This window comes from Sminthopsis crassicaudata, chromosome 2, assembly GCF_048593235.1.
Source record: "Sminthopsis crassicaudata isolate SCR6 chromosome 2, ASM4859323v1, whole genome shotgun sequence".
In the NCBI taxonomy this organism is placed as follows: domain Eukaryota; kingdom Metazoa; phylum Chordata; class Mammalia; order Dasyuromorphia; family Dasyuridae; genus Sminthopsis; species Sminthopsis crassicaudata.
The window spans coordinates 55,648,028-55,661,063 of record NC_133618.1 but is presented as its reverse complement, the minus strand read 5'-3'; the positions used below and the strand labels follow the sequence as shown (position 1 = coordinate 55,661,063).

The 13,036-nt window shown below is 43.5% G+C and overlaps 1 protein-coding gene across 4 annotated transcripts in view; it reads left to right on the top strand.

Moving 5' to 3' along the window:
• The window catches only part of GSE1 (Gse1 coiled-coil protein), a 771,132-nt gene that overhangs the window by 23,891 nt on the left and 734,205 nt on the right, over window positions 1–13,036 (top strand). The window lies entirely within an intron of this gene.

Genomic DNA, 13,036 nt, shown 5'->3' with positions numbered 1-13,036 from the left:
ACTTTGTTAGGTGTAGAAAGACATTAGAAGATAAAATCAGAGCTAGAGATGATATAGATGATATAGAGGTACCTAGAATGGCAGAACTGGAGGGGATAGATGTACCTGGAATGGCAGAGCTAGACGGGATAGAGGAACCTAGAATGGCAGAGATGGAAGGGATGGAGAAATCCAGACCATATCACAAATTGGAATTTGGTTGAGGTGTTGGTTAGTTATACTAAGCAGCCTTTTTTCTCTTTTATTTTTGTTCTTTCTTGTAAGAGAGCTCTCTAGGAGTGTGTACAGAAGGTAGAGATATATTTGGAAATTAAAATAATCAAAAAACCAAAGCTATCAGTAATTTTTTAAGGAACATAAAACATTAGAGCACAGGATGTTCAAACACAAAGAGAGAACATCAGAGCTGAATTCAGCCCCTCCTTTTGCAGTGTAGAAACCTCAGGCCCAATGTGCCTTACATATGTCAGCATATGCTATGGATTTTATGTGCACCACCTTCCTTGAGACTTTATGGGCCAAACGGGCTCCCTCCTGGCTGTTCATTTTCCTTTTTGATCTCATTTTTGACAATCTGGTCTCCCGGTAGTGAAAATCCCTGGTTGAGGTGGCCTGAGGGAGACTAAGCAGAGGGCATTCCCCCCTTCTCAGAGGCCACGGGGCTGGCCGAGCAGCATGTGGAGAGCTCAGCTGTGCAAACTTGGAAGCCCCCTCGGAAAACTTGTCCCAAAACATCCGTGCTCTCTGGAAACCCCATGCACATGTCACCCTGTTTTGCTCATGTAACACATTCACAAATGGCAGTCTGTGGCAAATCCTTTCTCGCCGCCTGCATATAAAAATAATTACCCGGGATGTCAAGGGAAATGTTTTCGTTTGCTGGTTTTCTCATTCCTTGTAGGCCTTTCTCAACCCTTTGCCAAATCCACATCCTGGTGAATTCATCCTCTGGGCAAAGCCCTCTGCAGCCTGGAGTGCGGCATGGGTGCCAGGGAGGCTGGTCCCTCTTCCTAAAGCTTCCATGCTGGAAATGCAGTCTTGGGCCTCCCTGGAGACTTGATCCCTTTTAGAGAATGAATGCTAGGAAGGCATGGGGGGGAAGGGAGGTTTTATAGAGAAATCTAATAGGAGAACATAGCAGAGAAAAAAGGGCATCCTGGCAAAGAGTTTTAAATGTTGAGTGTTGGGGGCCACTTTACTTCTTCTTTGGTTCATTCATTTTTCTTCTGGATGGAGCAAAAGTTGGATTCTTTGCCATCATGGCAAGTCTGGCCATCTTAGGATTTGGTTTTACTTTCCAGGCCTGGCTTAAACTCCAAGGTCTATGGGAGTAACTCAGTGAGTTTACAGTTTGTTCCATTGGGGTTAAAATAGGTGTAGGAGTCTTAAGCTCCACAGGGTCTTTTCATCTTGTATTTATATTCCCACCTCTGCACGGGAAGGTCGGTTTGATTGATTAAGAATAAGAGACAGAAAAAAAATAAGAATAAGAAACAGTCTGAAGGCTGGAAGGAACCTTAGATCATCTTGTTTGGTTCTTTCAATTTACAAAGGGTGAAACTGAGATCCAGAGGAGGAAGATGTTGCTTTATATGCATCTACATCTCTATTTCAAATAGATCTTGTTTTAGAAATATATTTGTTCCAATATTTACATGTTGAGTGAGGTAGATCAAAGAAAGTCCATCCCCTTGGGTGGGCATACAAAGTATTAATTTCTACTCTCTCTGATTATTTGGGGGCAGAGAGATCATTCTGTGCTGGCTTCTCGTAGCTCGCCATTTTTCCTTGTCCCAGGATCATGGCATTTTCCAGGCAGAGGACGCTTTAGCTATCTTCCCTTCCAATCCCCTCATTTTAGAGTACTTTGTAAATTGCAGGATGAAAAAGAGAAGTTTTGTTTGGCTGGCATCTGTGGATCTGGCTGTTATATTCACTGACTTATAATAGATCTGGAAGAAAACTAAAGAAAACCCCATGTTTCTAAATTTTCTACATGGTGAAATGCCAGGTGATAGAGATCACAGCCACTGAGAGAACTTCAGAGTCCCTCTTGTACAACATGGACCTAGACCAAGATTCCCTCTATAACATTGCTGAGCCTCTTACTTGGAAACCTCCTGAAGGTGAAGAAAGATCCATAATCTCTTGGTGCAACTTATTCCTCCCCTCAAGCCAAAATCTATTTCTCTTCAACTTTCTGTTGGTTTTACCCTCTGATACAAAGACCTACCCTCCTTCCATGTGATAATCCTTCAGAGAGCTGAAAACTGCTGTCTTCTCCAGGCTAGCCATCCCGAGTTCCTCCAACTGATCGTCACATAGCATGCTTTTCCATCCCTTCCTACATCCCCTCTTGGCTACCAGACTAGCGCCATATTGCTTCCATCCATCTTAAAATGGCGCCCGTATAACTGACTATGATTCCTTGTGTCTAGTGAGAGCTAGGTATTGAGGAGAGTTTTCTGTTCCAGGAGCTGACCTCCGAGGTCCCTTTCAGGCTTGGTCATTCCTGCTTCCGTATTCTTAAGTCCATTCATCTTCCTCTGTACTCAACTGCCTCTCGGAAACATCCTCTCCTTGGGTCCCGGGGCCAAACCGAAAAATAAATCTCTTTGATGTTGAAGTATGACTCCTTTCTCCTTCCATCAGACTCAGAGGTGGCGTTGCTGACAAATATGACCGTATGTCTCAGGGCTCCCTGTTGGCAAACAAAGCCAGTGACGCTAGGAAAGTTGGCCCCCTGTTCCTCCTGTTATGAGGTCACTTGGTATGTGTTTGTGTGTACTGGGTGTTGTACGCACACACACAGAGTAGTTTACCAGTTTGCACTGGAAAAAGCCAGTACTACTGACCCTTTTGCCTTAACCTGAGACAGAAGTACTGGGCCATAAAGAGATGACCAGTCGGTGATTCAGAGGCAATCAGAACTGATAGGGACCCGCTCTTCCCCACTCTGTCAATCATAAGCTCACAAGATCTGGAAGAAATTTTAAAGGTTGTTTTGTCCAATCTATTGGTTTTTCAGAGATGGTTTTTTATAGATTAGTAAACTGAAGCACACAGAAATTAAATAATTTGCCAAGGATCACATAGTTAGTAAATGTCTGAGGTGGGATTTGAACTCAGTCTCTGAGCTTTCCTGTTATACTGTGTTTCCTCTCAAGGAACCATCACTTTGTAGCTAATTTTTTTTCTCTCCTGAGATAATTGGGGTTAAGTGACTTGCCCAGGGTCACACAGCTGGGAAGTGTTAAGTGTCTGAGACCACATTTGAACTCAGGTCCTCCTGACTTCAGGGCTGGTGCTCTATCCATTGGGCCACCTAGCTGCCCTCTGTAGCATTTTTTAAAAGAGGGTAATCTAATTTCTCTAACTGACCCATGCAAGAAAGTCGAGAGCTTAATAAAGTGAACTTTCTAATCATGGTCCCAGGGGACGTCCTCAGTCATATCCCTAGCCTGGCTACTTCCCACAGACACCATGTAACACAGTAGCCATCACAAGTCAGAAATGGATTGCAAATTCTAATCCCGGCTCTACAACTGGAATGTGGCCTCCCTTAGGTATGATAATAACTCAAATTTCTATAGAGCTTTATGTTTTAGAAAATATTTTCCTCTCAACTACCTGTGAAGTATGTAATTTGAATAGTATTATCTTCATTTTACAGATGGGGAAATGGAAATCATGTCTGGAAGAAAAAAAAAGCACAGCTGATAAGAGTCAGTAGAATAATTCCTATCAATTGAGATTTTTTTCTTTTTGGTTATGGGGTTACATCTGGATATTGTGAAAGCTTTCAAGGTTGGCAGTCCTGGCTCTCTAATCTGGCTAGCGCTACTTCAGAATACATGGGTCTCTTTTTCCTTGGCAGAGATACCTATAAGAATCTCCATACTCGTTTCAATCTATGTCTGATTTTGGACAATGAGAGAAGTGATAGTTCCATTGTATTCTGTCCTACTATTCCACACCTGGAATTCTGCTCTGGCTGATGCTTTTTAAGATAGACATTGACAAACTGGAATATGTCCAGAAAAGAGTGGCTAAGATTTTGAAAGGCCTTGAGGATTGCCAAATGGAGATTGCTAAATAAACATTTATTAAGCACCTACTATATACCAGACATTGTGCTAAGCTCTGGGGATACAAAAAGGGGCAAAAGATAGCACTTGCCCTCAAAGAGCTTAAAATCAAATGGAGGAAACAACATTTAAACAAATATATACAAAGCAAGCTATATACAGGATGATTTGGAGATCATTAAGAGGGAATAAAGAAGGCTTCCTTTTAGAAGGTCAGATTTTAGTTTAGTTCAGTTAGGAAGCTGAGGAGGTCAGTAGTGTGAGAGAGAGAGAGAGAGAGAGAGAGAGAGAGAGAGAGAGAGAGAGAGAGAGAGAACATGGAGGACAGCTAGAGCAAATGTCCAAGGTTGAGAGATGGAGCATGTTTTTGATAAAAAATGTTAGAGACCACTATTGCTGAACCAATTAAGGAAAATGGAGCAGTGTAGTCTAGTAGTTTAGGGCACATAAAGTAACCATCTTCAAATAGTTGAAAGGATATCATGTGGAAGAAGATTAACTTTATTCAGTTTGATTCCAAAGGGCCAACCCAATCGAAATGGAAAAAAAAACTTCCTAATAATTAAAAATATCGAGTGTAATGGGCTGCCTCAAGAGGTATTGAGGCATCCACTCCTGGAGGCCTTCAAGCAGAGCTGGAAGGATCACTTGTTGGGAGTGTTAGAGAAGAGGCTTGGTCAGGTAGGGTTTGTTCCAGAATTCTGAGGGTCTTTTCCATGACTCAGTCCAGGTTATATGACCTCTGGAGTCTTGCTAATTCTGGAATTTATTATCTTTCTCCAATTAAATCCGCTTTTCCCCTCTCAGACAAACAGCAGTCGGAAAAATATTACTTCATGTTTTATCATTGTTCTCTTAAATAACTATTTTTTGCCAAAATATAATTTTCCATAACTTTTTTTTTACTTATAAATTGCAAATAGACAGTGTTTTTAACTACCTGATAAGTTTGATAAGATTTTGTGGGGTATACAGAGAAATTAGCTACCCTTGATAACATTGTTTCAGTGGGAAAATGTGTTTTGAATTCCAAAATATTGACTTAGAAATGAACCTTGAGAATGCAACTCATTTGTAAAGTGAAGGCTGTTGAATTTAGGGACTTGTGTTAGAAAGCCCCTGTGTTGTGCAGGGAACCTTTTCCCCACAGGGAAAAACAGCCTGGCCCCCTGCCAAGGCACTCATCAGGTTCCTCCATGATATGCCTTCTCTCCAGCTTTTTCCATGTGATTTTTGTTTGGCTAGCCTACCCTTTTCTTGAAAATCTGGAAAAGGGGGCAGGGAGGGAAGGAAGAGTAGACAGATGGGAGGTGGAGAAGAGAAGAGGAGAGAAAGAGAGGGACAGAAAAAGAGAGAAGAAGAGATAGAAAGACAGACAGAGACAGATAGATACAGAGAGAAAGACTGTGAGGTTAAATGGGAAAGATACAGAAGGGGAGGGAGTGAAAGAGAAAATTAGGGAACTAGAGGAGGAATGAGGAAGAAGAAAAACAATCCTCATTTTTTTCTCCTTAACTCCATTTATACATATCTGACTGCTCACTGGACATCTCCACCTGAATATCCCATAGACCTCTTCAAACTTACTGTGTCTGAAACTGAATTCATCATCTTTCCTCCTAAAATCCCCATTTTCTAAATTTCCCAATCCACCCAGTTATTCAGGTTCATGGTCTTAGCATAATTCTTGACTCCTTCTTCCTCAAACCCCATATTCAATCAATGGTGCAATCTTGTGGATTCAGCTTCCAAAGCTTTTCTGGCATCTGTTGCCTCCTCTCCACTCACACCTCCCACCCCTCATTACCTCTCATCTGGAACTATCATAATTAGCTCCCTAAATGACCTTCCAATTTCCAGCTTCTTTCCTCTGTGATACCTCCTCCACATAATGACCAAAATAATCTTCCTAAAGCACAGGTCAGATCATTTCACTCCTCTGCTGGAAAACTATCATTGGCTCTAATTTTCTCTGGGATCAAATAAACACTCCTCATTTTAGCATTTCAGGTCCTTCACCATGTGGCTCCCGATCACCATTTGAGACTTAATTCACAATATTTCCTGCCAAACTTTCAGCTTCCAGCCATATTGGCCCCATAATTTTCCTTGGATTAAGCCTTCTGTCTTTGTCTAGACTGCCCTACACGACCTCATCTCCTTTCTCTAAGGCCCATTCAATGAGCAGCTTTGGCTGATTCCCTCTACTTGGAGATGTGTCTTTCAAGAGTTATTACTGACTTGTAATTACTTCCTTCTGACCATATCCTGTCTCCCTATATCTCCTAGTGAAATATAAACTCTTTGAGAAGAAAAAGTGCTTTTCTATCCTTAGTGGTTTTCACATAGTAGGTGCTTGATAAATGTTTCAGCAAACTTCAGCGTCTTCCTATGAGCTCCAGGATCAAATCTAAAGCTCTCTGTTGGGCTTTTAAAGCCCTTTCTAATCCAGCCTCCTTCTACCTTTCCAGTCTTCTTACACCTTGTTCTCCTCCATGTCCTTTGGGCTGCAGTGACAGTGGCCTCTGGACTATTCCAGGTCTTAAAAGACGCAGTACTCCACCCCATATTATTATTCTCCCAGGCTGCCTGACCCCACCCTTTCTATGCTCTCCCTCCTTCCTCCTCGCTATTACCTATTTTCTCTAGCTTCCTTCAAGACTTAGCTAAAGCCCCACCTTCTAGTAGAAACCTTTTCCAATCCTCCTTAGCCTTGAGCCTTCCCTGGTAGGCTGTTTTCAATTTAGACCTTATTATAGTTTTAGATCAATTATAGATCTTTTTTGTCATTTGTAGGTTCTCTCCCTCATAAGATTGGGAGCCATTTAGGAGCAAGGACTGTTTTTCTTGTGTTCTAAAGGCTTAAGGCAGACCCTGGCACATAGACATTTAGCAAATATTAGTTAATTGATTGATTGATGAATTGAGCTGAGAAAAACTATCATCGAGGATGAGAATGAGAGAGGCAAAAAAAAAAAAAGCATAAAAGCAATGAGGGAGAAGAGATAAAAGAAAAAGGAAGACTGGAAAGATAAAGAGAATAAAGGAGGAATAAAGGAAAGAGAAGAAAGGAAGCGTAAAAGACAAATAAGGGAGGAGGAAAATAAAAGATAAAGTAGTGATAAGGGAGAAGGGAAAAGGAAGGGATAGAGAATAAAAAGAGGAATAAAGGAGAGAGGGAAGAAGGGGAGAATAAAGGAGGAATAAGAGAGGGAATGAAGGAAAATGAAAGAAGAAAGGAGAGGAAAGGAGGGAGAGAGGGGAAAAGGAAAGGATAGAGATAAAAGGAATAAAGGAGAGAAGGAAGAAGAAAAGGATAAAGATAATAAAGGAGGAATAAGGGAGAGGGGAAAAAGGAAGAAGAAAGACTATAGAAAGAATAAGAGAAAGGGGAAAAGGGAAGGGTAAAGAAAGTAACGGAGGAATAAAGAAGGGAATAAAAAAGGAAAGGATTGAGTGAAAGAGGAATAAAAGAGGGAGGAAAGAAGAGAAGGATAAAGAGAGTAAAGGAGAATAAGGGAGAGTGGCAAAAAGGAGGAAGAAAGAGTATAGAAGGAATAAGGGAAAGGGGAAAAGGGAAGGGTAAAGAAAGTAAAGGAAGGACAAAGGAGGGAAGGAAAAGAGAAGGATAGAGAGCAAAAAAGGAATAAAGGAGGAGGGAAGAAGGAAAATAAAAGAAGAGGAGAGAAAATAAAAGAGAGGAGAGGAGGGTAAAGAAAGGAGAGACAAGAGAAGGGAAAGGGGAAGGATAGAGATAAAAAAGGAATAAGGGAGGGAAGGAAGAAAGGAAGGATAAAGACAATAGAAGCAATAATGGAGAGGGAAGAAAGGAAAAAGTAAAGAATCTAGAAGGAAAAAATGAAAAGAGGGAAGGAAAAACAAAGGAAGAATAAAGGAGGGAAGGAAAAGGTAAGAATAGAGAGTAAAAGGGGAAATAAAGAGGGAGTGGAGAAGAGAAGGATATAAATAAGAGGAATAAGGGAGAGGGAAGAAAGGAAAGACAGAAAATATAAGAGGAGTAAAGGAGACTAACGGATGTATAAGGAAAAGAAGGAGGGAGCGCGGGAGGAAAGAAGAATGAGGGGGAGAGAAAACTCCGGAGGGCGGGCAGGAATGAGGAGTGCCGGGGGGAGGGAGCGGACAGACAGACAGCGCCGGTTCAGGCCTGGCCGAGAGCCCTCCGCGCGTCCTGGAGCCAAGTGATCTTTGCCTCTGCATTTGGTGCCTCCCTGTTTTCTCTCTTTCCAAGAGAGCCGAGAGCTTTGGCATCTGTGGGTCTCCTGGGCTGTCCTCGACCTTTGATATAACCCCGGGAGCTTTCAACAGTCATTATACAAACTGAGGCAGGGGGAGGGCAGGGGGTGGGGGAGGCCTGGGGGAGGAGGTGTTGGGGGGGAGGCTCTCGCGCGCGCTCTCTGACAGCCCCAGAGGCCTCGGTGAGATTGTGCTAGAGGCTGGAGGGGATTTGCAGGCAGAGAGAAAGAGCAAGGTCTGAAGGCGGTTGGATGGGTTAGCGGTCTCCCCTGAGTCCGGGGAGGATGGAGGCCAAGTCGGTGAAGGCTCCGGCCTCTGGGCTGCCCAGACTCTGCCTTGGGACCATCACAGCCTCGAGTTGGGCTTAGGGGTTTGGGCCGCGCAGACACAGCCTTCAGGCGAGATATTGGGAGGGCTGCCGGGCTCGGGACTTCGTGCCGGGCTGGAGTGAGCCGGCAAACCCTGCGGACAAGGAGGAACCTGGGCTTGGCCACGGGTCCGGGGGTTCGCGCCCCAGAGAAAGCAGAGGCAGCGGGAGGGGAGGCCGCCCGTGCCGCTGCACAGAACCCGGGGTTGAGTCCCGGCTCCAGCAGCGCGTCCCAGGCCATCCCTCCCTCTCCCGAGGGCCGTTTCCTCGGCTCAGAGGAGGACGTGGAGCGAGACTGGAGGATTTGGAAGGTCTCTTTCAGCCCCGAACCTTATGATCGTTTGATGGGCAGCTAAACATAAAAGGATTATAATAATCCCTCATGCTGGCCTAATATTTTCCAGCGGACGAAGCACTTTCAAATAAATTATTGGCTTTGATTCTCGCTGACAGACAGAGGATCAATAGCCCCATTTTTGAGACCAAGAATCTGAGGTTCAGGAGGAGAAATTACTTTATGCACCTAATAAGTGGCAAAGCCAGGACCTGGATGGGGCTCCACCTCCCAGCCCAGGCCCTTCTCGACTAAAAGGACCTTTTTTTTTTTTTTTTTAAATCCGGCCTTTTATGATTTTTTAAAAAATAATTGAAAGAAATGTTAATTTCAGTTAGAAGCTAGTGAAAATAAAGATAGCCTTAACCCCCAAGTTCTTAGGACCTCCTCCCCCAACTCTCTCCAGGTTCAAAACCAGTATTCTAGATCAGAGCTTCTTAAACTCTTTCCACTGGCAACCTCTTCTCCCCCCTCCCCCAAAATTTTTACAGGATCTCCATAATATACGTTTATAAAATAGGTATACAAATCAAACGTTTACTGATAATAAATCATGATTTCACCCACATGTTCCCATATGGGATTTCATATCCGGGTTTAAGCTTAATTCTAGATCATCCAACCGTACACGAGTCTAAGGTGGGTGGCTAGTGGGGCCCAGCCTGGGAGGTGGGGTTCAAGATGTGGCCTCCAACCCTTTCTAGGTTCATGTCTGTGAACCTTAGTTTCCTCATCTGTAAAATGGAAATAAGAATACTTTCACTATTGGGGGAGGGGCAGTTGTGGCGAAAGATCTTTGCACTAGTAAAAGTACCAAGGAAATGCCAGTTATTCGTATCCCTTCACTCATCAGCTTCTTCTTTCTCTAAGAAAAAAGCACTTGGCTGAGGCCCTGAATTCAGTCGGAGACTGGTGACCTGAGGTGATTGGTTGACAGTCTGAAGCCCAGAGGGGCTGATTGCAGAATACTGTAATTGGCTGTTTATGTAATGGATGGGAGGAGGGCTGACACCCCATCTGTCATCTTCTTTGGCCCATTAGGAGATAAAAGAGAAAATTCCTTCAACCTCTCTCCTACATTTTCCCTTCCTCTCCCATTCCATTTCCTCCCTCACACTCCTCTCCTTCACACACACTCTGAAGGAAGGTTGGTTTTAACTGGTCCATCCATTGGCAGGGGAAAGGTTTCTTAAAATGGACATGGGCCTAATGGGACCCCTTGGTGCCAGGGCTGGAAGGGAATCTTGGGAACAAGAGAGATGTTCCCATTAGCCCCGCTCAGGCCCTGAGAGGATGGGAAGCTGCCCAGTTCAGGCCCATGCTCAACTAACCCTCTGTGTAAATAGAGCTGAGATGGGGGGGGGGGACAAGGAGGAAAGTGAACATCCCCGCCCTCCAAGCTCTGGACTAAAGCTGGAGCTGTTGTCATTGGCACAAAGGCCACTGCCACATCCTCGCCAAGGTCATCACCCTCTGGGCCACATGCAAAGTATTGTTGGTAGCATCCGGGGTCACCCAGATCAGAGGCACCCCGCCCCCTCTCCCCGGATGTGAGAGAAGAAAAGAAGTGTAGCTGGAAAGGGGGTGGAGAAACATGAGCATCTCTATTCTTTTTTGGACAATTTTGGACAATAGACCCACTTGATGGTCCTGTTGATGAGAAGCCAGAAGACCTTAACATCTGCTGTTTGGAATGGGCCAACATTGGACATTTGCTCTAGGGTAGGCAGGAGTAATTGGGAGATAGGAGTCAGTCAGGCTTAGTGTGCTGGAAACGGCACAGCAGAATGTAGGGAGCAGAGAGTCCCGGTTCTTAATAGTAGTAGCAGAAGTGATAATAATATTATAATAATGATGAGGAGATTTTCAAAAATTCTCTGGGAAGCAGACAGGGCAAATGTCATTTGTGCTACTTTTCAGAGAAGAAAACTGAGTCTCAAAGAGGGTAAATGGCTCACTCCAATTAACCAGCTAACCAGGATTGCAACCAGTGTTTAAACTCAAGTCTTTGCATACCAGGATGAGAACAATATCCCACCATTTCATCCAGCCCTGCCCCCAAATAGCCCACTGACCCAAGGGCAATTTTTTATACATAAAATAGAATAATTCCCATCCTACCTTTATAGGGGAGTTGTGAGGACCAAGTAAAATATTGTTTATAAAAGTTATTTGTCAATTCCAAAGCACTATTTCTTAAAATCTAGAACAGGGTTTTTAAACTAAATACCCCTAGCAGAATCTAAGGGGTTTGTAAATAGAGTTTTAGGGAGTCCATGAACCTTGATGGAAAAAATAAATTTTTTATTTTCACTGATCTTTGGTTTCCTTTCCATAGCAATATGATATTGCTTTTTCTTTGAGAAGGGTTCTGAAAATCTCACCAGATTATTGCCGAAGGGACTCCAGGCTACAAAACAAAGTGACTAGCTTGTGGCCTGGATCCTTATGCTTTTCACTGTTAAATCTGTTATTTTATATACTTTTCACACTGGCTCTTGTGAGTTATGTAATTATCCCTATTTTACAGATAAGAACACTGAGATTTAAAGAGATTTAACAACAATAAATTAATACCACCCAACTGTCTATACCAGCTATCTTTCTATCTGCTCCCATATCCAAGTCCTTTCTGTCTCTTACTTGGACTATAGTAATTAATCATTCACTAAGTTATTATTAAGTGCCTACTATATTCAAGATAATCGTAGCAGAGCTCTCATTGTTTCTGTAAAGGGCATGTCAGATGACTGTATTTTGGGTCGATTCATCATCTTGTGACTCCCCAGTTCAAAAATCCCTTTTCTTACCCTCCGTCTCCCTCAGAAGTGAAATCTCCTCCAATATTAATTCTTCCAGGGCCTGGATGGGCTCAGTTTTTCACTGGAATCCCCAGTGCTTAGCACAATGCCTGGCACATGATAAGTGCTTCATAAATCTGGATTATAAGCAAGAGGAAAAAGATGACCGATAATACTGAGGTTATGGACCAAGTCCATTGGGAGAATGACTGTGCTTTGAGAAGTTTGGGATAGGGACACAGTTAAGTGGTTTGCCCAAGATGGACTAAGAACTTAGAAATGTGTTCCAGAGTGTTGATAATAATGTGGGAATCAGCCAAGAACACTGTACTGGGAGTCCTGGATCCTAATCCTAAAAATGTCTGCCCCTAACCGTAGCTAGTTGGAATTGTTTCAGTATTCATATCTGTACTCTCAGCACCTAGGGCAGTACCTGACACACAGTAGGCACTTATTGATTGGACCTAAGGGAGCTTCAGTTTCCTTTCCTATATATGAGAGTGGAAGCCCTTATGTTCTGAGTTCTGAGGACCCCCTCAGCTCTGACATTCTGTGATCTAAGTCTCTTCCAGTTCTGATATTCTTTGTTCTAAAGTCCCTCCCAGCTCTGACATTCTGTTCTAATTCCAGCTCTGACATTTTCTGATCTAAAGTCCCTCCCAGCTCTGATATTCTTTGTTCTGAGGACCCTTCCAGCTCTGACATTCTCTGTTCTAAAGTCCCTTCCAGTTCTGACATTCTGTTCTAATTCCAGCTCTGACATTTTCTGATCTAAAGTCCCTCCCAGCTCTGACATTCTCTGTTCTGAGGACCCTTCCAGCTCTGACATTCTGTGTTCTAAAGTCCCTTCCAGTTCTGACATTTTGGGTTCTAAGTCCCTTCCAGTTCTGACATTCTGTGTTCCAAGTCCCTTCCATTTCTGACATTCTCTGTTCTAAAGTCCCTTCCAGTTCTGACATTCTGTGTTCCAAGTCCCTTCCAGTTCTGACATTCTCTTTTCTAAAGTCCCTCCCAGCTCTGACATTCTCTGTTCTGAGGACCCTCCCAGCTCTGACATTCTGGGTTCTAAGGGCCCTCCCAGCTCTAACATTCTGTGTTCTAAGGGCCCTCCCAGCTCTGACATTCTGGGTTCTAAGGGCCCTCCCAGTTCTGACATTCTGGGTTCTAAGGGCCCTCCCAGCTCTGACATTCT